Source organism: Pelobates fuscus, chromosome 12, assembly GCF_036172605.1.
Source record: "Pelobates fuscus isolate aPelFus1 chromosome 12, aPelFus1.pri, whole genome shotgun sequence".
NCBI classification, from domain to species: Eukaryota; Metazoa; Chordata; class Amphibia; order Anura; family Pelobatidae; genus Pelobates; species Pelobates fuscus.
In genome coordinates, this window is record NC_086328.1 from 115,131,581 (window position 1) to 115,145,338 (window position 13,758).

General features: G+C 42.0%; 1 long non-coding RNA gene across 1 annotated transcript in view; it reads right to left on the reverse strand.

Moving 5' to 3' along the window:
* Positions 1 to 1,136: 1,136 nt before the first annotated feature.
* LOC134579381 (uncharacterized) overlaps positions 1,137 to 13,758 on the reverse strand; it is a 38,711-nt gene continuing 26,089 nt past the window's right edge. Inside the window, exon 3 of the long non-coding RNA XR_010086206.1 lies at positions 1,137 to 1,170. This is a non-coding gene — a long non-coding RNA (uncharacterized LOC134579381). The remainder of the gene's footprint in view (positions 1,171 to 13,758) is intronic.

Below are 13,758 nucleotides of genomic sequence, written 5' to 3' on the forward strand. Positions count from 1 at the left end.
TAGCACCGGCAGAGAGGTATTACTATGGTAGGTGTAAATACATTGTGTCTGCACTGCTTTCAATTAAAATACAAACCTTTCAGCCACAAACTTAAAATATTACATTCATAAGGACACCGAGCCTCTAATTATCTATTTAACATACAAAGAAATGTAGCGGCTCTAGATATCCATTTGTGATTAATGTGCTTCACATTGTCCAGCTTCTCAACCACAAAATATCTTGATCATCAAATATTTGTCATCTCAACGAAGAAAACCACAAAGGGAAAAATTACAATCACATTTAAAATGTTTCTCAACATGTTAATGGTTGCCAATCTAGCTGTTTAAGATGTCAGTGCAATCATAATCCCACCCTTTGGATACCTTACTACAAGACATTTACCTGTATTAGATAGGGGAGAAAGGGCCCTGATATAGAAACATAGAATGTGACGGCAGATAAGAACCATTCTTCCCATCTATTCTGCCCAATTTTCTAAATACTTTCATTAGTCCCGGGCCTTATCTTATAGTTAGGAAAGCCTTATGCCTATCCCACTCATGCTTAAACTCTTTCACTGTGTTAACCTCTACCACTTCAGCTGGAAGGCTATTCCATGCATCCACTACCCTCTCAGTAAAGTAATACTTCCTGATATTATTTTTAAACCTTTGTCCCTCTAATTTAAGACTATGTCCTCTTGTTGTGGTAGTTTTTCTTCTTTTAAATATGGTCTCCTCCTTTACTGTGTTGATTCCCTTTATGTATTTACATGTTTTTATCATATCTTAAATGAAACCCTCATATTTTGCCAATTACAACCCTGACAAAGAGAAGATAGAGAGACTTTAACCCCTTAAGGACACATGACATGTCTGACACGTCATGATTCCATTTTATTCCAGAAGTTTGGTCCTTAAGGGGTTAAAGGTGGCCACAGAAAATCGTATGCATGTATTTGTGCATGGACAGACAGAACACTACAAACAAAATCCCTACACTAATACAAAAAAAGATATATCTGTGAATTTTAAAAAAGGTGCTAATACAAAACACAAAATATCTTTAGTGCAAAGTAAAATGTGTAATCAGTAGGGAAAAAAAACGAATCACACAAAACTAATGTAGAAAGTATAGGCGACTACAACACTCACCCTTTTCGAGAAAATGATGCAGGTATAGCTCTAAAACCAGAAAAGATATTTACAAATAAGAAAATGGGCAAATGTTTCTGGGGACATTCAATGCATCAATATATATGCTTTTTTTTTTACTTTTCAAGTTCTGCATGGTATTTTATTTATTTATTTATTTTCTGAACCATACTCATAATATTTTATTGTCATCACACTGGAGATGCGGATGTCAAACTTAGTATTGTTGAAGCAGATAATCGCCTATGCAAAGGCGTGTATAGCGGAACATGTAAACAAAAGCAGGTGGACGCCTACGCAGAGGCGTGTATATCAAAACATATAAACGTTATAGCGGGAAAAATTGAAATATGAGTCGGAGTTATTGAGCAATGATGTATATTAGGCGTACATAGACTTTGCAAAATTAAATCCATCAAAGGCATATAGAGCGTTAAGTAAGTGTTTTGTGTTAATTGATGTGTGCGAGTGCTGTGTGTTTGCTGGTTAGTAGATGCAAATTTTCGCCCGTGCAGAGGCAAATTAATCAGCTTGCTTGCTATATAGATGCAGACATTAAGCATTAACCAAAAATACAAAAACATTTCCAACTTTTATCACAAGTAGCATTTTTGTTTTAAGGCTGCTGTGCATTAACATATAATATGTGTTTGGACCTTGTCGTGTAGTTGTTGTGCTCAGCAGGTCTCAGCGTGTTTTGCGTGTGTTAGAAGTTTTCGGCTTCTTGTTGTGTCTGTTGGGGTCTGCATGTACTATTAAGTATAACTCAGTAGGTATCGTAATTTCTAAGATAAAATGTAAGCTTGCTAACATGCATTATATATTACATGCGTCTCGCTATCAAGTCAACAGTAATATACGGCATTACGCGTTTGCCCTAGGGGGCTCTGTAATGTAAATAGCATGGTCATTTTTTGGACGAAGCATAAATTACTTAACTAAATAACAATGAAACAGTGTGTTTCTGACTGAACTGCTAAATTAAAGATATTTTATTTTATTTTTTTTCATTTTTTTTTGCTGGGTAAGGCCCCTGGTCCTTAAGTACAGGTCTAGGCGGTCAATCTATAAATACAGCAGCATAAAAGAGCATCCACATATGCAGAGTATGCTACAAGTATAGTTTAACTTGGCAGATACTTTTGTCTTCCTGTCTGAGTAGTATGAAGCAATTAAAATGAAATATTCAAAATACAGGAGACCGTAAAAAAAATAAAAATAAAAAAAAAATAAATAAATAATAAGAGGAAAAAAAAAGTCCCTTCTTTAAGCAGCTGATGATTGGTGTAGTGTCCAATTGCTAGATCAATAGAGTGTATCCTGATCTAGTTCTGTGGAACGATAACTGGTGAGTCTCTCCACTGGATGTGGCTTTGTAGTGCCTGGTGGGAAGCATTGTCCAGCGTGGGGTTAATGGCCCCCTCTGGTATAGCTGTGCGGGCTCCTCTTTGCCGTGGCCTCTTGCAGGCTTGTGCCCGGGGTGCATATTTTTGCCAAGCTGGTTATTCAGTGCAGGGTCCCTCTAGCTCCCCCGGTGTGACTAACCCCCTCAGTGTTCCACTCCAGGTCTGCTCTGGCCGGTCGGCCGTGAGTTTTGCAGTGTTGTGGGCACTCAAGGACATCAGCAGTCCGGCAGACTCCCACCCCTGAAAAGTCCCCGGACCCCTTGTCCCCTGCACCTCCCCAACATTTGCAGTTCCCCGTTGGAGCTCCAGCCCCATTATGCCTCACCCCTCTCCGGTCACATGCATGTCACCGGTGTTCGCCTCCCCGGCCACCGGTCCGCCGGGGGTCCAGCTCACCCCGGCTCCACAGGGCTCACAGAGTTGGGGGCAGGCCTCCCCGGACCACCACCGAATCCAGGGGTTAGAGCCGGCTCCACGCCGACCATTCTGCTGCCCGGAGGGGTCCATCTGTGGAATCCGTCTTCCCGGAGGGCCAGGGTGACCCCGCATGACTTCTAGTAGTGTGCGCATATAGCAGCCATCTTGGCTCCACGTGGGAAAGGGCTCCCCAATGTGCGGGCCTTCTGCCTCCAGTCTCCGGAGATTTTACTCGTGGGCCGGGATCACCCCCGCCGGCCCAAGGGGGGGGGAGCGGGGCCGGGTCCGGTTCCCCCTCTCTCCCTCAGCCATCTGGTCTTGTGGCTCCTGCCGTCGCCGTGTGCGTGTAGGCCTCATGGGCTCATCTTGCTCCGGTTGCGCGGCGGTGGCTTAGCAGGTGTCCCTGCGTTTTGCTCCTGTGCCTCTCCCCTGCTCCAGGTGGGATTTTGGTGTGTTTAAGCATCTCAGAGACGGAGCTGGCATGGATGGCTGCCACTCAGCTCGGCGGCCCGGCCCCGCCCCCAATATATATCCTTTTAAGTGTCACAATTTGTGTCATCGTGCATAACATGATTCCATAGGAATCGTGCTGCCCTAGAGAAGTCTTTAAGGTGGGCATCAGAAGTAGGAGTACGAACAGAGGTTAGACGTAGGTCTCCGGCAGAGCGTAGGCACCTAGATGGGACATATTTGTGTATTAGTGAGGATAAGTAGGTCGGAGCAGCTATGTGTAGAGATTTGTAAGCAAGTATCAGGATCTTAAATGGAGTCCTATATCTTACGGGAAGCCAATGTAGGGACGGACAAAGGGGGTGGGGTGGGAAGTGCAGGCAGACAGGAGGATGAGCCTTGCCGACGCATTCATTATAGACTGTATTGGGGCAAGTTGGGAACACGTAAGACCACTGAGAAGCAGATTACAGTAGTCAAGGCGAGAGAGGACAGTGGCATGGACAAGCACCTTTGCCATATCATGCGTTAAATAAGGTCGGATGTGCGCAATGTTTTTGAGATGGAAGCGGCAGGATTTGGTGATTGATTGGACATAACTCAATTACCCTAATGAACCACTTCGCCACAGGACTAGAGTATGCACGGTACCCTGGGAATGTTACCATAGCCTTGAATAATGTATACAAGATTTAACCAACTGCAAATGAAATTTGTTTATTGTATATGAATTTTGTTTGCAATGGGTGCCCTTTTTATAGGCTGTGGAGACAGAGCCAGCATTACAGAGCCGGTGCCAAGTTTCACATTGTTCTAATACACCGATGTTTTAAAAAGTTACATAATCCACTCTGGCCAAGAACAGTGCGATCTATGATTTGCAAAGTTCATAGCGACACAATAAATAAAATTAAAATCTGCACAAAAACAATATGTGATAATATACTTTGCAACATTTCAAATGGACAAAGAGGGATACTGTAATTATAGGAGTGTGAGTAGGAGTGTGGCTGTTTAATACATTTTATGCAATTAAGATGTGATTTAGAACAAGAAAGATGTATCTTATTTACACAGACCAAATTCGAAACATATTTTATTGTAGTTTAAAGACACATTACTGGGAATATCATTGCCGAGGAGCTCTGTAATACACTCAGACACACCAACAATATGGAGCTCCTAGAAAAGAGGGGCATTAGAATAGAAAAGAGGAACAGAGAGACTTGGACCCAAAATAGCGACTGTCCATCCTAAAGAGGGACACTTGGGAGGTACGGGTCAAGGGACATCATTGTTGGGCCATCTAAGACACACACATCATTTTCTTTTTCTTTTTGTGACACTATAGCGTTTTTAATTTTTCAAATCTTTTTTTTGTTTTCTTCTTTTTACACAACGTGCGGTTTGCTGTGAGTACCACTATGTTCTCAGGCTCTGCGTGTAGACTGAAAGGGTTAATCTCAAGTATAAACATATAAGGCAAAGAAATTTTACGGAGAATCTCTGGGAAACACAAACAAAAACATGTGTTTCCATGGCAACTGAATACTGCCGACAAAACAAAGAAGCTTTTTATAGAATTATTTCCAACGAGTCTGCCATATGCTCAACACAGTATCGTTCAAGAGAAGAAACATTGAGTACAAACAATTAGGAAGCCCTTACCTTCACCTGGGATACAGATAGTATAAAAAAAATAAAATTGCATAACATATTTTAACTAAAAAAATATATAATTGTTATATAATCTTCACTATTAGTAAGATCAAAATAACAACAATTAACGTATACTGGCACAGTGGACAAAGGGTCATGTTTATCAAACAAAACTGGACCAATTATTGGATGAAATATTTAATTTACTTGGCAAAACCCTGGTAGAATCCATTTCAAAAGATATAAAAAGACTACTTGCAGACTAATGAACATTCAGTTACCTCCCCTACCACACTCTGGGCAGCACATAACCCTGTCGTAAGAGGAAAACTTATCAGCGCGTCCAGCTGTGCCAAAAAGCGGTACACTGAACAAATCACTGAACTAGATTTCCTCCGTAAACATAAAACCTTGACACAGGTCCCATGCTCCAGAGCGTCAGCTTCAAGATACATTGGCTCAAAGCTCATCAGGTCTCGTCATGGACGTTGCGGATAACACCGCAAATAAGCAAACAACCTGATTAAACCAAAATTTCCTGCATAAGTCAGGGCAGACCCCTGCACCAGCATCCGCAGCGGGATCCAGCTATCCAATCTCATAACATGACGAACATAGGGGATCACTTATGAAAACATCACCTGAAATGCTTTAGTTTCCAGGTCAGCGGGAAAGAATGGGTTAAACACTAACGGGGTCAGTGGAGAAATAAGAGTAGCGGCTCAGCGGCTGTGCCAGGGAGTGTCAAACAAATAATGTTGCCCTTTTAAAAGGGCTGATGAAGGCCAGTCACCTGCCAACTGGTTTATCTAACCACAAAACAGCCTCTAAACGTCTGCATACCTGGACCACTTCTTCTTCCAGTGGGCACCTGTCCCTTCTGTTGGCCTTTCAACTACCTTCAAAAGGTGGCAAGCCTGATAATACAACTTCAAGTCTGGTACCACCAGACATCCCCTGGACTTCAGAAGGGCCAGTAGGGAAAAAGTTTGTCTAGGTTTTTCCTTTTTCATATATAGTTAAGGAGTAGTGATCTTAATGAGGGAAAAAAGGCAGTAGGTATCACTATAGCTGGTGAGATAGCTCAGTGGGCTAATGCATCATCAGTAGAATCTGTTCAACCCTTGGGTCGAATCCCGGCAGGGTTGACTCAGCCCTTCATCCTTCCGAGGTAGATAAAAGTACTTGAAAACCAGAGTAATCTGAATGTGCCTTTCCTGGTTAAATACTTTGTTGTTATTATTAGTATTGCTATTATTATACGCAGCATCTGAAAAAGATACAGAAGTCTGGGAGGTGAGGCAGAGACCATTTTGCTAGGTCTATGCAGAATACTGACAACATTGGGGAGGAAGCGATAAAGGGCAAGGATGAAGAGCAGTGGAGACAGGGAACAACCATGACGTGTGCCATTCTTAATTGGGAAAGGGCCTGTGAAAGCTCCAGTAATACAAACATGTGCCATGTGACCCTTGTTCAGTGCTTGTATCCATGTGCACATCTTAGATCCAGACCCATGTGCGTCAATGTTGCAAAAATAAATTTGAAGACCTTCTCTGCATCAGTAGACAAGGGGAGAATGATGCGCTCATTCTAGCATGATGTAAAAGGGATCATGCCCGTATCATGCTTCTCTGCAGGGGATGAATCCGACCTAGTCTAGGTCAGTGATACATTTCTGTAGTCTCATGACCAATATTTTTACAAATAATTTGAGGTCATAATTGAGAAGTGATATGGGTTTGTAGCTGGCGCACTACTCCACGACCTTGCCCTCCTTTGGGAAGACAGAAATATTAGAAGCAAGTGTCTGAGTGGGAATATGGCCTTTACAAAGCCTTTACAAAGTAGAGGGTACAATATTTGAGCAAAGTGCCCATAAAATTGGATGGGTGGCTATCTGGTCTAGGACTTTAGCCTGCCTTCGTAAGTTTGACTGCAAGTGCCAACTCCTCCTCTAATATGGGCTCCTCAAGCTGTTAGCATCTCCCCTCCAAACTGCCGGCGTTTGTGCTTAGCTAAGTAATCTTGGACCTCTAAGCTAGGTGACTTCAACCCCAACCCAGAAGCCATCTCTGGAAAAAAAAATAGAGGCAGGAGTACGTAGGAAGGTAATGGATTAAATTTTGATCATCTTGTTTCTTGGCAATATAATTTGAGGAATGTTTCTTATATAAGGCTCCACATTCATAGCTATTGACATGAAAAAAGGTCTTGGAAGCCATATGTGCCCTGCGATAGGCCACATTCAACAGCAAGATAGGTAACTCCTTAGCTGGGTTATGAATCGACTCAGTATCTCAAATTTTTGTCTATCAGGGATTCAATCTGAGCTGATTTGGCCTATTTAAATGCAGAGCTCTTTGCTATGAAATGGCCTCATATTACACACTTGTGTGCTTCCCATGTTACAAGGAGAGACCGCCACTAGACAGCCACTAGAGGGCACTTCCTGTTTTCTAGCACAGGTTCTAGCACTGTGCTAGAGTGTCGCTGGACGTCCTCACGCTATGTGAGGACCTCCAGCGTCGCTCAATTCCCCATAGGAAAGCATTGAAAGCATTTTCAATGCTTTCCTATGGAGTGGTCTAATGCGCGCATGCGCATTAGGTCTCCCCCACCGGCGGCCTCGCATGCGCGATCGGTCTCCCCCGCCGGATGACATAGGCGCTGGTCTCAGGTAAGTCACTGAAGGGGATTTCACCCCTTCAGCAACATGGGATGGGTGGTGGGAGGAAGAGGGTACCTGCAATGCCAGGAAACGGTTTGTTTTCCTGGCACTGGAGTGTCCCCTTAATTGGGAATCCAAAGTAAATTCAAAGTGAAATTCAAATATTATGCCAAAGTATAAAATTAGGAAAATTCTCAATGCATGCGATGTTTCATATTTGGCTAATTTGACTTAAAATGTGAAACTCTCTGTCAAATTCACACTTTTGTTAGTAATCCTATAACCGCGAAACTGGCTGGGTAATTGTGAGAATTGCCAGGATTTCAAAGAAATTCCAAGTGAATTTTAAATTGTATACCAAAATAGTCAAATTGAACAGAGCATTCACCTTCACTAACTATATTGAGAGGAATGAATAAAATGAGGTTTATGAAAGGATACAGGGTTAAAACCAAGGGAGAGAATGAAGAAAAGGATATATATAAAATAGAGAAGAAATCAACCTCTATCCGGAATTCCCAAACAGTCGACAGTCCAGTTCAGCTCAGATTTTCTCTAAAAATTTGAAAAATAACAAAAATGTTATTTTAACCAATATTCAGCAAAAGGGGACACTGGGTCACAAATGATACAATATAACTATAAACAATAATAATATTTACAAGCTTTGGTTATAGCTATTTCTGAACAAACTTATTTTTGATTACTCGTTGTAATAAACAGAATTGCATTAAAAATAAACAACTAACTGACCACAAACATGTAACCTCAAATAAGATTTGTGGGAAAATTGAATTTGTACGTCAATAAAAAAATCTTGCTATTGCACAGTGCCAGTTCTGCTCACAGAACTTTACATGGTTAACTCTAAATTGCAAAAAGTTTCAATTTTTATCTGTTCTGGATATGAGCACAGGATAATATAGCACGTGATTTATTCCCGAGATTAACTGGTCCATACTTTCATATCACTCATAAGGAGTTTACTCACTAATATGTAGTTTGTCTAAAATTCAAAGTGAATTTAACATTTTCACATTTTAGGAAAAAATAGCCAAATAAAAATATAGATGATTTGTTTTTGGATTTTTCAGCCAACGCATCCTGAAGTTTGAAAACCACTTTGAATTCTCGATAACTAACTCACACTTTAATATATAACCATAATTGTGAGCTGAAAACTGAACTGCACCAACTAAGCTAACAATCAACCAGGGACAGACTTACATATCTGGTGCCTTTAGACACAAAATTCTAATACATCCCCTGCTCCCCAACCATAATTAATTTATTAACTGAACATTGCTGGCCTATGAGAATATATATATTTGACAACTACATATGAATAAATGTGCATATTTCTGTTATGCTTGTAATGTATTGTATTTGAATTTGTGAGTACAGTGAGTGTGTGCAGCGGTGTAATTGTATGTAAGGTTAAAGATAATGTTAGAAGTGGTTACAGTAAAGGGGGTTAATGTCAGAGTTTGATAACATCGGGCGTTTAGTGTTAAGACGTTTAACAGCTTGAGATGGGTTAGATATATGTATGCCACAAAAAATCTGGGGAATCGGCTACTACTATATCAGAATGAAACACAACACAGTGTAATACAGTTACAAACAGTATTGTGCGCTTTAAAAAGTGAAAACTCACAAGATGGAAAATATCAAACAGCCTCGAGGGTGCCTCCTCTGAATTGTGGGGGGACAAATGTAGACCCCCTCTCCACTTCCCAGGTATAGCAATGGAACACAGCAAGGATCACACAAACTCCAGCAGGAGTTAGTAAAATATCTAAAATTAAATAAAATATATATATACAAACAGGTCCTACGCGTTTCTTTCCTTGCAAGGGACTTCCTCAGGGATGTAATCAAACTTTATAAACAATAATATTTTTTAAAAACACAAAACAAAAGAAGCAGCCATACCCTATCCTACCAAGTACCACTTTAAATACACCCTCCCTCTTCTTCATTGGTCCTCCAGGGGGCGTGTAGATCTTTGCTGGACTCCAATCACCTGGATAGTCTTTCATCTCAACTGTATAATGATCCATCTCAGCAGAATTTCATCCTTCTCTCTTATTTCAGTCATTTGCGCCCACGTTCGGGTATGTATCGAAAACCGGAAGTGATGCATGCGCTCTACTTACAAGTGCAATGTGCAGCAGTGCCGGAAATGATGTTCGCATTCAGGCGTTGCTATGTGCTTTCGTTCCAAAACAATCTTAATATAACTGAAGCTTGAAAATATCTAGAAAATAAAAAAACAGACGACAGGAACAGGACCAGTATGGGAAGCCTGTTAGGAAACCACATTAAGAAGATACACATAAACTAACATGATTTCTAAAGCAGGAAGAATTAGAAATGGCATGAAACAAACTCCCCTGAAATAATATTAAATTATAAATTATCAATTGTCTTATGTGTTAAATTATTAAATATACACAACTCATCAATGATTTGTGTTCATTGTGCGTATTTGTATTTCTTTATTTCTGTATACATATATATATATGTGTGTGTGTGTGTGTGTGTGTGTGTGTGTGTGTATGATTTTGGATATAAGAAAGTGATGCCTCTCGTCTTTCGAAGTAGTGAGGAAAGGGGGGGAGTGTAGGAAGCACACTAGTCATGCGACCTGACAAACATCACCATCACCATCACTGAGGCTAGATTCACATTTGATATTTTAGCTTTTCCAAATAATTCTTGGGACGATGGGTTCTGATTGAAAGATTAAGGAATGGCGGAGAATTCTCAAAGTAATTGCAGTTATTCGGCCGGAGTAATAAAATTGTGAAAATGAATCTCCAATTCGATTATACAGGTATTCCCAGCTTGATCATTTCATCCTGATGTTTGCTTTTTCTTTTGCTTATTCTCTGATATATAAAATGTATCCAGTAAAAGCATATATGAAGCATTGGTGTTACTACGGGTTGTGCGTCTCTTGTGTTCGGATCTCATGACCTGGATACAGAAAGGTGTTTTGATGACTCCCACAGAGGCTGTAATGGAGAACACGTGTCCCCAAGTTATATCCCACTAAAACCGGATCACTTGTTCTAGTAAATATGCTTGTGATGATTTTTTGTATTCCCAGGATCCAAAGCTGCTCTGGTTGAACTGGGGATGACCTTGGACTTTTTTATATTCCATTTTTAGTAAAAGTCTTCAAACAGCCATAAATTCTGGTTCAGCAATCTGACAATGATTACGTTTAGAAGATTAGAGTGATTTGTTGCTACTGTGTATTGGTTTTGCTTAATCGCGCCTTTGCACTTACTGGAATAGAACAAATCAGATAAATGGATATACTTAAAGTGTTCTGGACAGGGGACACAATTCTCACATGTACGTAAGTGTTTGGATTTTTTTCCCCATACATTTGATTATTTTATCCTTATTTTCCAGTAAAAGTAATTTTTTTTTTTAGTACGCGCCTTACTTACTGTGCTAACTGGAACCTCAGTGCCTGTTGCCACCAAGTCTTGCTGCAGGTCTTTAGCAGTCACTCGAGGGTTTTTCACAACCTGCCTTCTCAGAAATCTAGTTGCAGCCATTGAGAGCTTCCTTTTCTGAACCATCCAGGCAGTGTAACCACTGTTCCTTAAACTTGCAAACTATGCTTCCGATGGTATCTGAAGGAATATGTAGTGCCTTTGATATCTTTTTGTATCCATTTCCTTGTTTTTGAAGGGCGATGATCTCTTATCTTAACTTTGTGGACCATTCTGTTGACTTAGCCATATTTCTGACATGCAGTCAAAAGTGACACTCAACAAACCCCTAGCCAGTTCAGGTATTCCAAGTGTTCTAACTGAAGCACACTTGATGCATGTAATGAATCCCTTGATTAGTTGCACCAGGTGTGCTTGAGACAACACTTGAATTGCAGATTTGTGCTGTTGTAAAGGATTCTGCTCAGGGGGTTGAATATTTTCAATTGTTAGTGTATGTGGCTGGATGTGCTGTGTGTGTTAATGAAAGCTGGGCCCTTTAGAACTGGTAAAAGGTAAATAGGGGGCATTCCAGTCTGTAACTGTTGGCTGTCTGAGAATAATAGGTGATGACTTTTTCTGCTTGAGATAGGTGTGATATGAGTTGTACTGCTAAAATAAAGCATGCTTGGAGTCTTCGTGTTATCTGGAACCGATGTCAGATTCGCTTGGCTTGTTGCTAGTCTCAGGGTGGGGGTAACCTCTGCTAATACAATGCATGCAGTGTGCTAGCGGCAGATGTTTACATAGTGATTGATGCCCACAGAGGCTTCTTTACATGAACAACATCCTCTTTCTGATTCGAAATTGTGTCAGGCACAGCCGGGAGCCGGGGGCTCATTCATTCATAGCAAATCTAACCGCGTTGTTTATACCAAATGGGGTGTGCATTGTGTAACAGACAACATTGCACGTAAATATAGAGAGGTCACAAAATCCAGCATGCTTGGCACAACATTCACTGTGCAATATATCACAGAGCTCCACAGTAATACAACTCATAAACATTGATATAAGGTATGCGTAAATTAGAGCTCCGCAGCAATAAAACTCACTGTAAATGCAGTGTGTATGAATGTATCACAGAGTTCTAAAGCAAAAAAAACTAACCGTAATGTGCAGTCAGTGGGGGATCCGGGGTGGGGGCAACTGGGCAATTGCCCCCCCCCAAATAAAGTGCAGAGGCTCTCATTCTCCCTTGATCTCCCCTGCCGTGTGCCTTCACGGACTGGAGGGAAGATCAGAGATCTCCCTCACCGGACTGCTGGCACTGAGATGCGGCAGGGGAGGAAGAAAGGACCAGGGGGAGCTCAGGTCTGCAGCTCCGCCGGGTCCACCTCTCGCGTGCTCGGAGCGTTTCTGTGGTCAGGAGCTGCAGGCTAGACTTCACTCCCCACTAGGACCACCAGGGATTGCCCAGTACCCCCTCCCAGGCAAAGGTAAGAAGGGAGGTTAAAGTAATTTATTTAAATTAAAAAAGCAGATATATATTTATTAATGTCCCCCTATTCCAACAGACCAAGCAATATCTGTCCCCCCATACACACACTGCCCCATACACAACACACTGCCATCCTCACACACTCACTGTACCCCTCACAGACACACAAACACTGTACTCCCATAAACATACGCACTACACCCCTCATACACACTGCACCCCATACACACACACCGCCTCCCCATACACACTGCACCCCTCACACACACACACTGCACCCCATACACACACGGCCTTCCCATACACACACTGCACCCCCATACACACGCACACTGCACCCCCCCACACACTCGTCCCCATCACACACTCACTACTTCTTCACACACACTGCCCCCATACACACACACTGCACCCTCATAAACACACACTAGACCCCCCCCCCCCCATACACACACACTGCACCCCTTACACACACACACACAATCTGAAGTCTGCAGCTCCGCTGGTTCCTCCTCTCACAAACTTGGAGTTCACTCCCCACTAGGACCACAAGGGATTGCCCTGTACGTAATCCCCTCCCAGGCAAAGGTAAGAAGGGAGGATATCAAGTTAAAGTTATTTATTTTAATTAAAAAGGCAAATATATATTTATTAATATGTCCCCCTACCCCAACAGACCAAGCAACACACTGCTCCCATACACACACACTGCCCCATACACACACTGCCACCCTCACACACGCACATTGCACCCCTCACAGACACACACTCACTGCACCCCTCATACACACTGCACCACTCACACACACACATTGCACCCCCAAACACACACACTGCCTCCCCATACACACACACACTGCATCCCATACACAAGCACACTCTTCCCCATTATGACCTCACTACTACCTCACACAAACTGCCCCCTCACACATATTTCCCCCATACACACACACTGCATCCCACACACAGTGCACTCCCTTAAACACACACTGCCCCCCCCACACACACACACACAAAGTCACCCCTCACACACAATGCACCCCTCACACACACAATACTGCC